The 20,543-nt window shown below is 38.7% G+C and overlaps 1 protein-coding gene across 2 annotated transcripts in view; it reads right to left on the bottom strand.

Annotated features, from left to right (window-relative positions):
- Positions 1-20,543, bottom strand: part of LOC150005205 (uncharacterized) — a 169,458-nt gene that overhangs the window by 28,941 nt on the left and 119,974 nt on the right. The gene's annotated exons all lie outside the window — the stretch shown is intronic.

The raw sequence follows: 20,543 nt of genomic DNA, 5'->3' as shown, positions 1-20,543 counted from the left end.
TTTCCCTACAGTAAAAACATTCTTTAATTCATGTTCTCTTGAAATAATATTGGCAAAGATAAAAATGATAAGTATTAGAGTATTCTGGTCATTATAAACCTCACTGTCTGAACCTTTTCCTAAAAAGGCTTCTTTCTTCACTATTAATGAGCTGGGATGTGGTTTATGCTGTTTTCTTCCTTGTACCTAGAAGACCAATCCACCACCCAGAAAATCTGTGATCCTACAGTGGGCTCAGCACGCTGAACTATAGGGAAGGGTTTTTGGTCAATGCCTTATTTTTGCCTGCCTTAAAGACCCTGCTCCCTGCATCCTTTCCTCTCCAGGCACAGTTCTGAGCTCATCCTACAAGAGGCTCAGAAACAATTCATTGACTCTCTCACTATCACCATGACCTTTTGTTCTCTCCCTTTCTTATGTCTTCTATCTGTCTCTATACATCATACTTTTAGGAGAAAACCCTAAAAACCTATTTTTTATTATTGATTTTTCCAATCAGTTGACTAATAATCTATATTTAAATAAAATTTAAAAAATGAAAAATATATCTCCCTAACGTCTCCTTCTTTGCCACCTCCCCCCCCACCATCCCATAATTTGCCATTTTAAGGGTTTCTTTTTACCAACAAGCCTACGAAACATTGGCACCTCTGTATGCGTGTAATGTATTAAACCATTTTTACATGGCCGGAGATGAGAGAAAGAGTAAGTCACCATGTTACTCAATCAAATAAATTCTAATACCAACACTAAACTCATCACCTGTCTGAATTAAGATCATTTATGTAACATGTGACTTATTGGGGACATCGTGTGCACAGAAATTTCTTCCAGGACCTTAGTTCCTATTCTATTTTTTTCCTGGATACCATTATAGGAATTTGGAGGTCCAATAAGTCCCAATGAATTTAAAGACTCCTATTGTAAATGATGCTTGCAACACATTAACGAGATTGGGAAAACACAAGTGTTAACTGCAAATCATCAAATCACACAAAGTACAGATTACTATGCAAGTACAATTAAGTTCTTCAGTTAATGGGAAGCATAACATAGAAGTGTTACTCTGGTTTTCATCATCAAGCCTTCCCTATTAGAGAGATGATAAAAGTCATTTTATTTGTTAGATCTGGAGATTCTCCCTGGATCACTAGCTTTTGGGCACTTTTGAACCAAACTGACTCCTTGAGAAGACCCCTCCCATGCCTAAAATCTACAAAGGAAAATCTGCCAACCACTTAATATAGTGCATCTATTTTGCTTAATAGAAAAGGACTCTGTTTCTATGCCTTGCCCAATGACAGACACATGGCTAGTTTAGAGGCAAAGCTTGTGTGTTTCTCTCTTCCTCTGTTCCGTGTTTCTCTTTTTTCCTCCCTCCCTTCCTCTCTTCATTCCTCCTTCCTCTCTCTCTCTCTTCCTTTCCTTTTACTGTCCCCTCTCCCTCTGCATTTGATGGTGGGTTTACTGGTATATTGGCTTCATGCTCATGATTCCTTTATTGGACCACATTCCCCACTTGAGAAGGAGTTTCAGTGTACTTGGCACCTTCAGTCCCCATGCTTCACTAATTTTTACACAACTTTGAGAGATCTTTCTGCTCTGACATACTTGACTTTCTAAATATTAAGAGCAGTTATTTCTTCCTTTCACTTTTTCGAGTGATTAATGACTAACTTTCTGGGATAATATTTCCTGAATGACTATCACTCCAGGACAATGGAAAAATTGTTTGACAGTGTTTTTGTTTCTATCTCCTCAATCACTTTTAAATATTTACCTTGCAGCTATAAAAACACAAAGTGACAAAACTTCAATTGATTCCATTTACATTTCTAAGTACTTCCAATCTCAATGTGGTTGGCTGGTTTTAGAATCGATGGGTAACCTACGACCTGACTAGCCAGCCATCTCATGGTCTCACTCATCATTAACTCAGAAATTGCCAAAGATTTCCTGATTAAGATTTGATGAGACTGACCTTCGGGTGTACATCACAAGATCAGCCAGGTATGAGCCTACATTACTGCACTGTGATGAAACCTTTATTCTTCTATTAGAATAATCATAATTGTAATCATTATCATAGGGATCTGCCAGTCACATGGCTTAGCTAACTGCACATCTTCCAGAATTCATATTAGCCTGGACGCTCTTCCTCTTTTTTTAAAACCAGATTTGTTTGCTGAATTATGGTACTCCCGGCACTGGGCAATGAATGTTCTATGGAATAAGGACTTGGCCAAGTCAGGAGCAGACAGCTTTGCTGACAATCCTGTACTTAGGAAATTTAGAGTGGTGGGAAACCCACCAAGGTTCATGAAACAGCAATGCATACTACAAAAATAACATATTTCATAATCATCAGCTTTGGGAACAAAATGAAAACACAAACTCTATGTATCGTCAAGTTCAATAAACATTTTAAAATATAATAACTGCCACTAATGGCAGTGGTTGCTACTATAAAAATTAAAAGCACTAAGTCAAAAAAAGAATTACCTTTATAAAGAACGGTCCGCAAAGCTATTTACTATTAATTTTTTGACACACCTATTTAAATATCTTGACATAAAAGTAGCTTCAGAGTTTGTGAGTACATTTTTTTACCCCAATTAATAAATAAATTGTGGCTAGAACCAACACACTGTATACATATAATAGAAAAAAATGATCCTATATTAGTCCTGAGTAAAACATTGAATAAGTCCTCTTCAACAAAAATTCACTGAGTATATTAAACAAATGTTATTTACCATTCAACAAATACATATTGAGCACCTACCATGTACATGTCACTAAAAGTGCTGAGGACAAAACAGTGAACAGAACGGCAAAACTTGGCCATCATAAGCTTAAAAATGAGAATATTATTAAAAAGTTACCACACTTTTAGGAAAGGACTTACTGCTCTAAAATCATCATTATAAATAACCACCAGAACGAGTTTTAAGTCCATTTAATCAATAAGTGACCACTAATCTCAGTGAATGCTCTACTGAAATCCAATCAAACAGTCTGTTTTCCTGCACTTCTCTGTCTCCCTGCATCCCACCCCCTACTCTTGAAAATCAGGTTCAGGTGAGCAAAGAGACTTGCTCCATCTCTCCAACAGCTACTTCAGTTTCTGGCACATAGTTGGTACTTAGGAAATATTGCTGACTGATTGAAAGTGGGGAAAGCAATCTGATTAAACTTCATCAAACTTCATACGTAGATTAATTTTAACATTTTTTCAGTATTTTTTAGTTTCTGAAAGTGTTTCTTTTTTTTGACTTTAATGTTTTTATTTTTCAATTACAGTTTATGTACAATATTATATTAGTTTCAGGTGTACAACCAGTGATTAGATATTGTATCACTTACATCTATTCCACTTTGGAAGAACCAAACCTGTTAAACTCAGATTTTGACACTTCAGGGAAGAAAAGGGCTGAGGAATTGGTGAGCCAGGTTTGTGTACCTGGTTCCAGTCTCTTCTGAACCCACAGAATCCTAAAATGCTTTGAATTTCCTGACAGTTGCTTCCCTCCCAGTGCTCCAGGAGCAGATAAGATACATACAGGTATTTAGATGATCAATTTGTGAGAAGTGATTGCCTAATCTACCCTTGTCCATTTATGTGTAAAAACAACATTATGAAACCACTCTTTCATCCATACATCAAACTTCTACTATCTGAAGGGTACTTGTTATTTCACTGAGGAATCAGGAAGAGATACCTGTTTTACAAGTTGTTGCTTTACACAGTGTGAGAAATGCACCCAAGTTCAGCCTTTCGTATCAGAGCCAAAAGGAGGAGATGGGGAGGAAACCAACATCCACTGAAATGCCTTTGAAGGCCAAATACTTGACTGCATATTCTAATCACATCCTAAAATGTATAATCAAACTTATTTATTTGGTAACATTAATTCATTCAATCATTCATTCAATACGTCTTTATGGAGTGTCTGTGATGTACAGGGTATTGTGCTCAGCACCGGAGATGAAACAGGGAACATGACAGAGGTAGGAGGAAATGTATGTATGAGAAGATATGTGTGAAGGCAGTATACTGTTATCCCCATTTTTCAGATAAGGAAACACGGCTCAAAGAGCCTGTGTAAGTCATATTAACTTTAAGGTCACCAGAAATGTTCAGAGCCAGAATTCAGACCACCCAGGCCTCTCTGACTGTAAAACTCAACCCCTTTTGCTACCAAACTGCTTCCCCTTCATTTAGTCATGTCTGCTCAAAACATGGTCCTGCAGCAGCAGCAGCAGCAGAAAAGCTTATAAGAAATAAGCATCTCAAGCCTCTTTTCCTGCCAAACCTACTGAATCAGAATACGCGTTTTAAACAATCCTCAAGTGATTTGTGTGTACATTAAAATTTCTAGGCCAAGGAGCACTTTAGTGAAGTAGGGGAAGAGAAACAATTAAAACATTTTGTTAAAACTATACCCAAAGGGTTGTAATTCCACCAGTGTGGTCTACATTTTGAGATAAAGGATATGGGCTGAGATTTCAAGTTTATAAACTAGCTGGATAAACAGCTTATGCACTTACACATACACACACACAAAGCACAGGAAACACAATCAAAGTTGCACCAAGACAAGACCCTTCAAACACATAATTCCTAGAAAGCATTGACTTTAATATGCCACTTTGCTGAGAGTCTTTAGGATGCGCCAGACTTCCACCACTTCTGTTCTTGTTCACGTAAATCCTCTTAATTAGAATGACCTCAGATTCCCTCAAAGCTACCATGCTAACCTATATTTTCTTCAAGACAGAAGTTAACTCCTATTTCCCTCAGGCATTCACTCATCAAACTGTTGAAAGCCTCTTATAATCAAAGAAAGGTCATTTATAGGAAGCATGGGCTTTTGAAAGATGTCAGTCATTTGCAAAACATCTCTGCAGGAATTTTTTCCTGCCCCCTGGCCAGCAACCTCTCGCCATCTTGCTCCTCAGGAGCTGACCCACTGGACACTGGTTAATGCCCTGCTTCCTCTGTTAGTCCTAGGTTCTCAGCTTTAATCATGACAGATGCCTTCTGATCTCTGAGTGACAGGCCTGGACCCCTGCGTGGCCTTTCCCTTCACTGTGTAATGTTCTAGTACCTTTCTGTATTCACGTCCACCTTCATATCTACAAACAGTTGACCAGAAAACCAACCCACCCACAAGAAAACCCTTCTGAATACTTTCCGAATCATGGTCCTAAGACATGACTTTGTCCACATTCAATGTCAGAAGTCATCAATAAATTAAATCATCAACCCTAATAACCACATTGGCAGGTGACTGCATGTTAAAGCTTTGTTCTCCCCACAAAATTCCTTCCACAGAACCCCCCAGGCTCTTTTCTAGAATATGAGTATGAGTCATTCTTGGGAAAACCAAAGAACAAAGACTGAAAAACACTTCACCATTAAGTTCAAATGCCGCTCTTCAAAATGTGCAAGCCATTTGCACAAGTGAGCAGAAAAAGAGGAAGGAGAGGAGCTGTATAAACAGAAGGGAGGTGTGAGTCCCAGAAACCAGTTCATCTTCCCTAGAGCAAGTCCCACCCAGGCTGGAAGCTGGGGCTGGGAGAGTACAGCACCTTCCAGACATACTTTCACTGATGCCAATGAGGACCATTGGCTCACATAGGGCAGGCAACATGGGGTCTGTGGATGTCCACTCAAGGATGACAGTTGTCTGTGTCCTGTGACTTTGCCCCTGACCCCATATGTCCTATACCATATAGAAAATGCCTTGTTTAATGAATGGTAAGGACACTCATCAAATCTTGGAGATAAAGGAGTCCTTGAACACCAGGAGGAGGAGATAATAGCGTGATCAGAAAATGCCCACATCTGGCTAGGTAGAACTAGATGGAACCAGTTCGAAGTCCCCTTTTAAACCAATGCACAATCGGTTTTATTTTCTCAGACTGATTACCTTAAACATAAGTTTACTGGCCACTGACTCTCTCTAAAACATCCCAGCTCCCTTATCTATCTTTATGAGCCAGATGATTCCTCCTCACCCATTGATGGTTCTTTCCAAAGCACTGGCTGCTTTCGCTTCCTCTTACCCTACAAAACTCTGCCCAGAGCTTTAGTCCATGGTCTTCTGCTACCTGCTGACTTCCTACGAGGCCCTTTCTTCTTGATCCTTCCCTTTGCCAACAGGGCACTGTTTCTCTAAATTCTTCATTCCTTGGTTTTCCGTTCCAACCTCTCTCCTTTCTTTTTCTGTTTCTATAGTGGTGCTTGATTGATTTAAAGGTGAACTTTGAATAATTTAAACTACAGATCAAAAGGACCAAGCGAGGAGATGGATAAACAAACATGAATCCTACACTGAATAAGCTTACACTTTGGGAACAGACCTCAATTGTACAAACCACATGAAAAATTCAAACTGGCTGCGCCTTCAGTGGTAAGATAGACTGGAAAATTGTAGTAATTAACTGGGTAATTTAGTAAAATAAATAAATATATTCTAACAAGTGAAGTGGTGGGGGTAATTTTTTTTTTTAAACTAAAAGCATCCAGGTTGCCGGTCTACATTGATCAAATTGACAAGAAAATTTCTCAATTCTCTATTTCATATTTCCTGGTAAACACAGTAAAAGACAACCAGATGACTGAACAATTTCATAAAGTAACTAAAGTATACGCATTATACTCAGGCCTTAGTACAATTTACATCTGTGCAAATGCCTTGCATGTGGTATCACGTAGAGATAAATCTGTGTTTGCATTGTGACCTCTGCTAACAGTGGCTCTGTAGGTAGCATCTCATGAGTGAAAAGATAAACGCTATACCTCTCTCTCCACAGCTTAAAGCTACGTTCAACTCTCTTTGGGAATTTCCTGGGTACAGTATACAGTACAAATTTTTTAAAGACACCTTCATATCTCATGGAAATACTCCTAAAGTTTCTCAGATGAAAACAGATATTTGGTGACCATCTAGATCAGGCATTAGAAAACATTTTCTGTAAGGAGCCAGATAGTAAATACTTCAGGCTTTGCCACTTTTGCCATTGTAGCATGAAAGTAGCCACAGACAATATATAAATAAATGAGCATGGCTGTGTTCCAATAAAATATTATTTACAATAACTAGTAAAAAGCCAGATTTGACCTGCTGGCCATAGTTTGCCTACCGTTAGTTCAGACTCTGGGTTGTAAAATTGAGTTGGAAAGATGGTCAACAAATCACTCCTCACCTTAATCATCTTACTCAACACCATGACCATCATAATCATCACTCCCATTCTCTAGATGAGGAAAGACTAGAATATAAATGTATACAGTCATTAACAGTGTTTGGCCTGGACACTGATGATTTGTTCTCAAGTCCAGTTTTCTTTCTAATAGAGCACCATACACATGTATCACATAAAAATAAAACATTCTAATGGTAGTGCAATACTAAAGCATAAAAATGTTGTTTAAAAATTTAATTAATGAATTAATTTATCTATGTTTCCATTTATTTTTTTCCTTTTTATTAAATTTATTGGGATGACACTAGTTAACAAAATTATACACAATTCTACACGGTTTTGTGCGTTCATCACTCCAAGTGAGAAAACTTAAATTCAAAGAAGTGAAATTAAAGGCGTGGAAGTTAAATGTGCACATCAGTAATAGGAATTCATTGGGAAGAAAGATATATAAGTGTTAATAGGTACTCCTACATGTCTACTGTGAACCTCATGCATTTGTCTCTTATCGGAGCTCCTTTTGTTGTCTATAACACATCACTGAGTTTCATTTCATAATTAAAAGTATCAGGATAATGCTCTGGCTGAGTAGCTCAGTTGGTTAGAGCATCGAACCAATATGCCAAGGTTGTGGGTTCAATCCCCAGTCAGGGCACATACCAGAATGAACTAATGAATGCATAAGTAAGTGGAATAACAAATTGACGTTTCCTTCTCTCCCTCTCTCTCAAAACAAATCAATAAAAATACTTTTAAAAAAAGTATCAGGATAATAGACATAGGGCATTAACGATACAAAAAGTGGGCTTTTTTTTTAAACATCTATTTCCCCAGTCTCAAAGTGGATTTATATGAGAGCATGACTGAGCCCGCACAGGTAAAGATCATTTAGAACAGCTCACAGAAGCAGGTAAAAATATTTAAAATCATTTCAGTGGTATTACTTTGTTGCTTGAGCATATATATTTGAGTCTATTCATTGCCAAGAGTTAACCAATTCAAGAGAAAAGTTTTACTCAATCAGTTTTCATATACATCTTAAAATAAATATAATTCGTATCTCAAGACAAGATATGTGCTAAAACAGAGACATTTTTCATTGTTCCACAGCATTTAACTCAAACGTCTTCAAAGTTTTTCATTATTACTACTCATTTTTTGAGCAGCACTTGGATTTAACAAAATACTTTTTTTAAAAATTGTTTTGGTCAAATGATTCGGATTGGTAAAAGCAAACATACTTCTTGAATTTTTAAGCCACACTTAATGTATTAATATTCAAATACAGATAGTATTTTCAAACAGCAAAGTTATTGTTTTTGTCACTCCTTTTTCTTTGAGTCATTGGGTAGTCATTGCCCAGTCACCATGATCTGCCGTCCCCCTCCTTGAGCACACAAGGAGAATCCTGTGGCCAGTGGAGGCTATGTGACCAGCTCTAGACAATGAAGTGTGAGAACGAAGGTGTGTCACTTCTGGGCAGAGGCAGTGAGAAGCCCCTGGGTGGCCATCCAGTCTCTCTTGCCCAGATCTAGCAAGTGTGGAGGCAGCTGTGTTGAGATGACAGAGCCACAGATTCAAGCCGCTTGAATACGGCTGTTACTGAATGGGAGAAAGCTTCCCTAGAGAGTCTCCTGGGTCCCTGGCAAGTGCCAGGCTCCTGGGCATTGGATCTGTGCAATCACAAAGGATGCCCCACTCCATGCTTGGTTTAACGTTCTCCCACTGCTGCTTTAAAATTGTGAATAATTTTTTTTTTCATTTTGCACCAGGCTTCACAAATTTATACCCCATCCCACCCACAGAGCTGACTTTGCATAAGTATGTGTGTCTGTGAAGCCACTGAGTTTTTGAAGCTGTTTCTACCTTTATTACTACAACCATGAAATCCTTCAAGCTTAGTAAATGTAACTCTCCACCACTCTTTCCCTGTTTGCCCCTCCTCCCCTCTGAGATAGGTACCTCACTAGGTGTTCCCACAGTACAGTCCATTATCCACTCCCACATGACAAGTACACAATTTATTGTGGTTATCTCCTAACCTGTCTGTGTCCCTGTGGTGGCTACTATTGATTTATTTTCTCCATACATATTCCAACCATTCTAGTGTAACTGCCCATGTGGTAGAATCAGGAAGCCTAAAAACTACATTTCCCAGACTTCTTTGCGGTTGAGATAGCTGATGTGGCCTACGTTTGCTAAGCTGAGGTCTGGAGTGAGTAAGAAGGCAACGTGTGTTCCCTGATGCTCTTGGGGAGATCAGCTCTTCTTGAAAGCACAGTGTTAGGGGGATTTCTTCTTCAATGGCAGTGGTGGCAGAGGATCTTGTCCAATATTGTGAACCAGTGGTAGTAGGGCTCCTCCTAGGGCAAGCGTGGGGCTGGGTACATCTCCTGGTAGCTCTCATTCCTGCCTCTATGGCACCCAACCCCAGTCCCCAGGGCTTCCCAAAGCCCGGGTCAGCTATCTAATGCCTGAGAGTGTAAGGTCTCTCAGGACAAGGACTGAATCTTATTTATTTTCAGAATTGCCTTCCTCTCCTATTACCTAGCCACCCAGGACGAGCTTAATGTTTTGATAGATAATAATGAATCAATAGATATTCTAGGAAGAAAGTCAGGTAGGAAGGAGGAAAGAAAGAGAATCATTCCTTCCAAATATTCATAGAATTGGAATACAAACTTGTTAACATATGACCCTCATAGTTTAAATACATTAAAAATGGAATGTATTGCTCTAACACGTAAAGTTCCAAACAGTCTTGCAGCTACAGAAAAATTAAAAGCCCTGGTATATCTTTCCATGTGCTATCATATAAAGCTAAATGTGAGCACTTGCTGCATTTAAGTTTTAGTGAAGTATCTATTTTAACAAGCTCTTCGCTGCCAATCTTTAAATCCTTAAAAAATAAAAATTATACACATAAAGAAACCTGTGCTGTTCCACACCATGAAAGCCAGGTTTTCATCTGGCACGGGGATATTACATTCCCCATGGCGGGGTAAGCTGCAGTCCTGGGCAGGGAACGAAAATCTGTCAAAGGGATTCCCACGTAAGCCTCTCTTCTCACCCAGGGTTTCTGAGAAGTTCTCTCACAGCCACTGTGGCAGCTTCTGAGGTGCTAGCAACACCCTGAGCTGCCCCACATTTTTTTAAAAATCTGAAGTTCAACGTATTCGGCAAATAAGGGAAAGAATCAGTGCTGCTCAGGCAAATGCACTCTTTGCCTCTCCGTGCGTCCCCGTCAGTGAAGAATGCAGTACTACTTCATATAGCATCAACTTCTTCCTCGGAGTTGTACAGCCTCTGGCAAGTAGGTCAAGACACACTGGCGCTTTCCCATTTCCCCAACACTATATGCCGTGCGTGAAAGTTGAGACTTATCAGCGTTGAAGTACATGGAAGGAGGGGGAAAAAAAACCAGCAGAGGATAAGAAGAAATGCAATATATTTCCTTCTAAGCCCCTTCATAAATCTTCATCTTCTTTCCAATAAGACCTAGGAAAATCACAGTTTCACTCCGGGACAAGGATGCTCATTACCCAAGTTCAAAACCTATGAAAAATTACAGTGGAAAAATCATTCACAATTGATTTATGGTGAAATTGAAAGAAGTGGAAGTGTTGGACCAATCACCTGCTTTTTAAATATCTTTCAATCCCAAACCCACTCTGCAGCTTGGCTCCCATCTGCTTCTATAATTAGGGGACCAAAACACGAGGCATTAATACTTCCAACAGATCATTAATCATTCCAGCTGCCTCATGATGGAGGTAGTAGAGGCAGGGCTGAACAAATAAAATAGTCATTGATCTCTATTTGAAGACTAGAGCAAGACCGTTCACTCCATGCATGTTTGTTGGCATATATCACATTGGATTGCTACACAGACCATCAATAACACCCTGGTTCACTTTAACAGCCTCAAGCAGAGATAGAAACTATGCCTGTTCCCTGGTAGTAAGCAAAGAAAGATCCATTTTAGGTGTCTACATTTGGTTAGTATGTTATCTTTAACAGGTGATTAAACAGCAACTATCATTATCTCCTATTACCTTAATATGGAGACAAAAATTGATGTGTTTGCACTAAGTGAGTTCACAAGCTGTCTACTAGATTCTCCTGAATTCTGCATGAATTGACATCATTTTGAGAGTGGTAAAACCTCATTAATATGAACTGTTTAGAGGGGGAAGCCTTCTAAACAATAGGGGGGAAGGTAGTAGAGATTTATTTCTTAAATAAGTGAGGTTGCCTTTATTTTATGGTATGTTAGAAACACCCTAAGATTAAGAGCCAAGAGATGTGGAATCAAGCCCTGCTCCCCTGCTTTAGGTGGAAACATAAAGCCCCAGTGACCCTATTTCCCTCACCTCGTCCATCCTTCCTTACAGAATGATTTTGAAGATGGAAGGATATAATACTTAGAAAGTAGATTTGCAAAGTTGAGATCACAATGGAAAGATAAACTTCCACTAAGACAAGAGCAATAAAGTTGGAGTTCTTTAAAAATCTTTATTAATGGACAAAGAATAATGGCTCCTTATTAGTTTAGAAGTGGATGCTTAGATATTACTTGCAAATGATCTTAAAGCAGCGCACTCATTTCTGAATTGACATATTTGATGGGTTTATTATGTATCCTATATAATTATAAGTAGTAATCCCTAAATCCAGGCCACGTGTGGAGTAGTAGTGCTTCACTTTGCTAAAATAGTCCACAGTCACCCGCATGCCAAGTCACCAGCCACATTCTCCAGGGGGTAGATCCTGCATAGAAGGACAGGTGGTCCCCTGAAATCTTAACCACAGGACTCTAACAATTCTTCCCCCACTCTCCACACCTCAGTAGCAGAACAGATTGAGTGAAAGTCTGTCTCGGAATTTTTCAGTATCTACCTCGTGACCATCAAGGGTAGAGCAAAACTAGCGAACGTGGAAACACCTCGGCCTGGCAACAATAGGCGCCAATCACGGGGAAAGCTCTCGGGCCACCCCACCCGTGCAGGGGCTCACGCGCAAGGGCACCTCAACTGGCTCCAGCGGGCAGCAAGGGAGCGCGCTATGCTGGCAACCACGGGCACACACCAGTGCTGCAAGAAACAAGAAGCTCTGAACCGCCACACTAGACCAGCTGCAGACACAGAAAAAGAAGGCGACACACCAAGGCTAAAACGGAGTAAAAACATCCTTTTTTTTTTCAATATTTTTCTCTCTTTCTTCTTTCTTTCTTTCTTCTTTATTCTTTCTTGTCTTTCTTTCTTTATTTATTCTTTTCTTTCTTCTCTTTTCTTGGGTTTTTTGGGGGGGTTTTGTTTTTTCAATTTTTTTTCTCTCTTTCTTCTTTGTTTTCTTTCTGTCTTTCTTTCTTCTTTTCTTTCTTCTCTTGGGTTTTTTTGGGGTTTTTTTTTTTTCTCCCCTTCCAAAAAGAAAAGCAAACTTTATCTCTAACGTGTTGCATATAACCTCTCCTTCTCATCCTTTCTCTTTAATCGTTGTTTATTTGTTTGTGTGTCTAGTTTAGCCCCCCATCACTCTAAATAATAGAATATAATTACTATATAAACCCAATACAATACAATCCCACTTTCTTACTATATTATGCATTTTCCATCCTTTTCTTCTATTTTTATTAACATACAATGTAAATATTATCTACTGGCTTGCACAGTCTCAACTATTATTAATCTATCACCCCCTCTATCAAAAATTAATTTTTCCTCCCCCAAAACAACTCTTATCTATTCTTCTTATAATATAAAAGCTCTAATCTCTTTACATTTATATTAATACGGGCTCGTTGGCTGATGATAGCGGGATAGAGAGTGGGGGATACTTTTTGAGGGTGTGGGTCTCCTGCCTGGGCTGTGGGTTTATGTTTTTAACAGTATATCCACAAAAGAACTCAAGACAAAGCGGACAGAGTGACTCTCAACCAACTAGCCAGAAGGAAGATCCTACCAAAGAACATATGAAATATAACCAAACAGCATAAACAAATGACATAAAGGGTAACTCAAGAACATCAGGCGCAGGATATCAAAGAGACTGCACCACTGAAACCCCCAGATCTCCCATAAAGAATCTCACATCACAAAGGAGGGAAGTCAAAGAAGACAACCCCCCAAAAAAACAAATAAATAAATAAGTAAAAACAAACAGAAAGAATCCAATATGGTAAGACGCAAAAATAACCCCTCAATGAAGAGAAAAGAGGAATCCTCAGAAAGAGAGATAGATGAAATAGACATAGCCCAAATGTCAGACATGGAATTCAAAACTATGGTGGTGAAGAAGCTCAATATACTCGACATCCTTAAAAACAACTATGACAACCTCCAAGGAAGTTACCAGCAGCTCCAAGAAAATTACAGGGAACTTGCAGAGAACTACACCAGCATAAAAAAAGACATAGAAACTGTTAACAAGAACCAGGAAGAACTGAAGAATTCAATCTCTGAACTGAAAAACACAGTAGAATCAGTCAAAAGCAGACTAAACGAAGCAGAGGATCGGATTAGTGAGTTAGAAGATAATGTAGAGAAAAACTCCCAGACAATACAGCAAAATGAAAAAAGATTGAAAAAATATGAACAAGATGTAAGGGAATTACAGGATAGCATGATAAGAAATAATATCAGGATCATAGGAATTAGAGAGGGGGAAGAAAAGGACCATGGAATTGAAAAACTGATAGGAGAAATAGTGACAGAAAATTTTCTGAACCCGATGAGAGAAAAAGTTATACAAGTTCAGGAAGCACAGAGAGTTCCAATGAAGAGGAACCCCCAAAAACCCACTCCAAGGCACATCATAATTAAAATGGCAACATTTCAAGACAAAGAGAGAAACCTAAAAGCAGCAAGAGAAAAACAGCAAATAAACATACAAGGGAGCTCCGATAAGGCTATCAACTGATTTCTCAACAGAAACATTACAAGCCAGAAGGGAATGGTCAAAAATATTTCAAGCAATGAAAAACAAAGGCCTACAACCAAGAATACTCTACCCAGTAAGGCTCTCATTCAAAATAGAAGGTGAAATAAGGAGTTTCTCAGACAAAGGAAAGACTGAAAGAATACATCTCCACCAAACCAGCAATGCAAGAGATGCTAAAGGGAGTGTTCTAAGAAAAAAGAAGAAAAGAACAAGAGAGGAGAGGAACAGAGGTACAAAGGGCAATGAATAAATATACGTCAATAATAACCTTAAATGTAAATGGATTAAATGCTCCAATTAAAAGACATAGGGTAACGGAATGGATAAGAAAACAGGACCCACATATTTGCTGTCTACAGGAAACACACCTGAAAACAAAAGATTTACACAGACTGAAAGTAAAGGGATATAAAAAAATATTCCAAGCAAACGGACTGGAAAAAAAAGCCGGGGTAGCAGTCCTCATATCAGAGAAAACGAATTTCAAAGCAAGGGCAATAAAAAGAGACAAAGAAGGACATTTCATAATACTTAAAGGAACAATCCATCAAGAAGATATGACTTTGATAAACATATATGCACCCAACATAGGAGCACCCAAATACATAAAGCAAATACTAGAAGACCACAAAAAGGATATCAACAACAACACACTCATAGTAGGGGACTTCAACACTCCATTATCAACAATAGACAGATCATCAAAACAAAGAAACACCAAGGATATACAGGCATTGAACAACACACTAAACCACATGGATCTAACTGATATATATAGAACTTTCCACCCCAAAGAAGCAAAATATACATTCTTTTTAAATGCACATGGGACATTTTCAAAGATAGACCACATGATAGGACACAAAACAAGCCTCAACAAATTCAAGAAAATTGAAATCATATCAAGCATCTTTTCAGATCACAATGCCTTGAAACTAGAAATCAACCTCAGAGAAAAAAAAATCAAAGACACTCAAACTCATGGAGATTGAATAACATGCTATTAAATAATGAATGGGTTAACAATGACATCAAAGAAGAAATCAAGAAATTTCTAGAAACTAATGATAATGAACACACAACAGCCCAAAACCTGTGGGACACAGCAAAAGCAGTCCTGAGAGGGAAGTTTATAGCAATACAGGCATATCTGAAAAGGATAGAAGAATCTCAAATAAAAAACCTAACCATAAAGCTACAAGAACTAGAACAACAACAACAAACAAAGCCTAGGGCAATAAGAAGGAATGAAATCATCAAGATCAGAGCAGAACTAAATGACATAGAGACTAAACAAACAATCTAAAGGATCAACAAAACTAGGAGCTGGTTCTTCGAAAAAATAAACAAAATTGACAAGCCTCTAGCCAGTCTAAACAAGAAAAAAAGAGAGAAGACTCAAATAAACAAAATCCGAAATGAAAGAGGAGAAATCACGACTGATACCACAGAAATACAAATGATAGTTAGAAACTACTACAGACAACCGTATGGCAAGAAATTTGACAATCTAGAAGAACTGGACAAATTTCTAGAAACATACAACCTTCCAAAACTGAATCAAGAAGAAGTAGAAAGTCTCAACAGACCAATAACAAAGAAGGAAATTGAAAGAGTAATCCAAAATCTCCCTGCACACAAAAGCCCTGGACCGGATGGCTTCACAGGCAAATTTTACAAAACATTCAGGGAAGAACTAACTCTTATCCTCCTCAAACTGTTCCAAAAAATCCAAGAAGAGGGGAAAATCCCAAACTCTTTCTATGAAGCCAATAGTATCCTAATCCCCAAACCAGGTCAAGACACAACAAAGAATGAAAACTACAGGCCAATATCACTGAGGAACATTGATGCTAAAATCCTCAATAAAATATTGGCAAACAGGATCCAGCAATACATAAAAAAGATCATACATCATGATCAAGTGGGCTTCATTCCAGGGATGCAAGGATGGTTTAATATTCGCAAATCAATAAATATAATACCTCACCTAAACAAAATGAAAGACAAAAATCACATGATCATATCAATAGATGCAGAAAAAGCATTTGATAAAGTACAACACCCATTTATGATGAAAACACTCAGCAAAATGGGAATAGAGAGAGCATACCTTAACATAATTAAGGCTATATATGAGAAGCCTGAGGCCAACATCATACTCAATGGACAAAAACTGAAAGCATTCCCCCTGAATTCAGGAACTAGACAAGGTTGTCCACTCTCTCCACTCCTTTTCAACATAGTGTTGGAAGTCCTAGCCACAGCAATCAGACAAGAAAAAGAAATAAAAGGCATCCAAATTGGGAAAAAGGAAGTAAAACTGTCATTATATGCAAATGATATGATAGTATACCTAGAAAATCCTATAAACTCCACTAAAAGACTACTCGATATAATAAGTGAATTTGGCAAAATCACAGGTTACAAAATAAATATACAGGAATCTAAGGCATTTCTGTACGCCAACAATAAAATAGCAGAGACAGAGACAAAAAAGAAAATACCATTTACTATAGCAACAAGAAAAATAAAGTACCTAGGAGTAAACTTAACCAAAGAGATAAAAGACCTGTACTCTGAAAATTACATAACATTGAAGAAAGAAATTAAGGAAGATACAAATAAATGGAAGCAAATACCATGTTCTTGGATGGGAAGAATCAACATCATTAAAATGGCCATACTACCCAAAGCAATTTACAGATTCAATGCAATCCCTATTAAAATGCCAATGACATATTTCACAGACCTAGAACAAATACTCCATAAATTCATATGGAACCAAAAAAGACCCCGAATAGCAAAAGCAACCTTGAGACAGAAGAACACAGCAGGAGGAATCACAACACCAGATATCAAACAATACTACAAAGCCACTGTAATCAAAACAGTCTGGTACTGGCATAAGAACAGACATATAGATCAGTGGAACAGAATAGAGAGTCCAGAAATAAACCCAGGCCTCTATGGTCAACTAATATTTGATAAAGGAGGAAGGAACATAAAATGGAGTGAGAAGAGCCTCTTTAACAAATGGTGCTGGGAGAACTGGATAGGGACCTGCAAAAAAATGAAACTAGACCACCAACTTACACCACACACGAGAATAAACTCAAGATGGATCAAAGACTTAAATGTAAGCCGTGACACCATAAAAGTCCTTAGAGGAAAACATAGGCAAGAAAATATCAGATATCTCACGTAACAATTTCTTCACGGATACATCTCCTAAAGCAAGAGAAATAAAGGAAAAAATAAATAAATGGGATTACATCAAACTAAAGAGTTTCTGCTCAGCAAAAGAAAACATCAGTAAGATGAAAAGGAAACCAACCATATGGGAAAACATATTTGCCAATGACATCACAGACAGGGGACTGATCTCCAAAATATATAAAGAGCTTATAGGACTCAACATCAAGAAAACAAACAACCCAATTAAAAAATGGGCAAAGGACCCGAACAAACACTTCTCCAAAGAGGACATACAGAAGGTCCATAGACACATGAAAAAATGCTCAACATCATTAGCCATCAGGGAGATGCAAATAAAAACCACAATGAGATACCATTTTACACCAGTCAGAATGGTCATCATCAACAAATCAACAAACAAGTGCTGGCGAGGATGTGGAGAAACGGGAACCCTACTGCACTGTTGGTGGGAATGCAGACTGGTGCAGCCACTGTGGAGAACGGTATGGAATTTCCTCAAAAGATTAAAAATGGAACTGCCTTTTGAACCAGCGACTCCACTACTAGGATTATACCCGAAGAATCTTAAAACACCAATTCAAAAGAACTTATGCACCCCTATGTTCATTGCAGCCCTGTTTACAATAGCTAAGTGCTGGAAACAACCTAAGTGCCCATCTGTAGATGAGTGGATCAAAAAACTGTGGTACATCTACACAATGGAATACTATGTAGCAGAAAGAAAGAAGGAACTCCTGCCATTTGCAACAACATGGATGGAACTAGAGAGAATTATGCTTAGTGAAATAAGCCAGGCAAAGAAAGAAGAATACCATATGATATCACCTAATACAGGAAACTAAAGAACAACACAAACAAAGGAACTAAATAGAACAAAGAGCAGAACAGCAGTCAATAGGGGGGAGGAGAGAGGGAGAGAAGGGGGATAAGTAAGGGAAGTGTTTAGTCAAAGACCGTGTAAATGACTCATGGACATGGACAACGGGGAGGGATATGATTGCGGGAGAGGGGGTGGGTTGGGTGGGGGAGAGAAATTGGGGGAAAAGGGGACAACTGTAATTGAAAAACCAAAAATAAAAAAATAAAAAAATAAAAAAACAAGGGTAGAGCAAAACTACTGGCACAGACACAGTCTGCCTCAGTTATGATATTCTAGAGAGAGGTTGCTGACCCCATTGCTAACCTGATCAAGATCTTCTAGAACTCCTTTAAACATCTTCTCAATACCTGAGAGTAGTGATGCCCAATAAAGTTTCTGTAATGAAGGAAATGTTCTCTAATCCCCGCTATCCAATGTGGTAGTCACTAGCCACTGAGGCCTTGGGGACCATCCTGGAGCCAGAGTTCACTGGGGCAAACCTGATGCTGAGATCAGCAGCAAAATCAGGTGTTCACCACACTCTTTCTCCTTCCTCCATTCATCACACCAGATTCAATTTCTGTGTGCAATGAGAATACAAACAATGGTTCCTAGACTAGTCATTTCTCACCTTTTGTATGGATTGCCAGCATCCACAAACATTGAAGGAACAACCTGCTTCCCTGTCAGAGTCAAGTGACCCATAGGTTCATGGTGAAGTACTCCGGGTGCATCTGCCAGGCCTAACATGGAAAGGAGGAAACTAAGAGTACCATTCTGGTTTCTCTTGCTGACCCTTCTGAAGAGCAACTGACTAGTAAATGATAGCCATGGTCCTTCATTGCTCAGATCCAGAAGATACCAGACCCTCACGTCAAACCTACTTTGATACCCAGATGAACTACTGTGTTGTCAATGGCAACACAGTGACTGCATGCTGGGAGCCCTGTTACGCCAATAAAATTAATACTGACTGCAATTCCACAGAGAACATGGTGCAGTCCTGGTTCCAACAGAAAACAAACCATAGAGCGAAACACTCACAGGGCTCTGAGCAGACCACAACAATAGACTCTGAATCAGACTCCTGCTCTTTTTTTTTTTTTTTCTTCAGAAAGAAAATTAGACTTCGGAGAGGATAATAAATTAGCCCAATGCTTAAAGGAACGATGGCCATTCTAATGCCTCAGTATGGAACCAAGCTCATTATTTCATAGAATAATAAATGGCTATTATTGTCAGTTAATCTTTATGAGGCTCAGCTTTCACACCTGCAACATGGCAGTAATAGTACCCACTATGCAAGTTTGTAGTGAGCATTAAAAATAATGCATGAAGTGTCTGGAGGACGTACTCAGGTATCATTATTCACGTTCTAAACCTACCTAAGAATCCTTACCTGGTCTCAAAGTATGGGAAATAAGGACCCAAGACACTTGCATTTTTGCTATTTAAATATAATTTCCTCTACTAGAGATTCGTTATCCTATTTACCATTATATTTCATGTATCAATACCTAGAACACAACAGGAACTCACTACATATTTAAAAAATGAATGAATGAGTAAATCGATGAAGGAATGAAAATTTCTGTCTCAGCCCTCAGCAGAACACATGTGGGGATGATTTATTCCAGCTGGTCTGGGTTCATACACCGTTCCCTTTCAGAATTAGAACTGCTTGGTGCAGTAGACCAATGGACCCCAAAAGCTGTCCATATCAGAATCCCTGGAACCTGTGAATATGTTAAGTTACAAAGCAAAGTGAAATGAAGATTGCAAATAGAAACAAGATTGCTAATCAGTTGAGTTTAAAATAAGAGATTATCCTGGATTATCTTGATGGGCCCAATGTAACCACGGGGGTCCTTAAAAGGGGGAAATGGAGGCAAAAAGAGTGGAGCCAGAGGCAGAGGGGCTTGCAGAAGGGGATCATATTGATACAGTGTAAGGACATGACTTGCTGTTGCTGGCTTTGAGAAAGGAAGGAAGGAGGCCATGAACGAAGGAATGTGGCTGACCTTGGAGCCTGGAAAAGGCCAGGGAACACATTCTCTCCTAGAACCTCTGGAAAGGAACATAGCCCTGCTGACATTCCAATATTAGTCCAGGGAGACCTGTGTCAGACTTCTATCCTACAACACTAGAAGATAACAAATTTGTGTTGTTTAAGCCACTAAATTTGGGGTAATTTGTTACAACAGCAATAGAAAAACAATCCCTTTGGGTAGTTTAAAAATATATTAATGTTTGGGCCCCACCCCCAGAGATTCAGATTTAATTAATCTGAAGTGTTGCCAAGGTACAGGAT

The sequence above is a fragment of the Furipterus horrens genome, unplaced genomic scaffold (assembly GCF_987537825.1).
Source record: "Furipterus horrens unplaced genomic scaffold, mFurHor1.1.pri manual_scaffold_7, whole genome shotgun sequence".
In the NCBI taxonomy this organism is placed as follows: Eukaryota; Metazoa; Chordata; class Mammalia; order Chiroptera; family Furipteridae; genus Furipterus; species Furipterus horrens.
The sequence above is the reverse complement of the archived record's forward strand: the minus strand, read 5'-3'. Positions and strand labels throughout refer to the sequence as shown.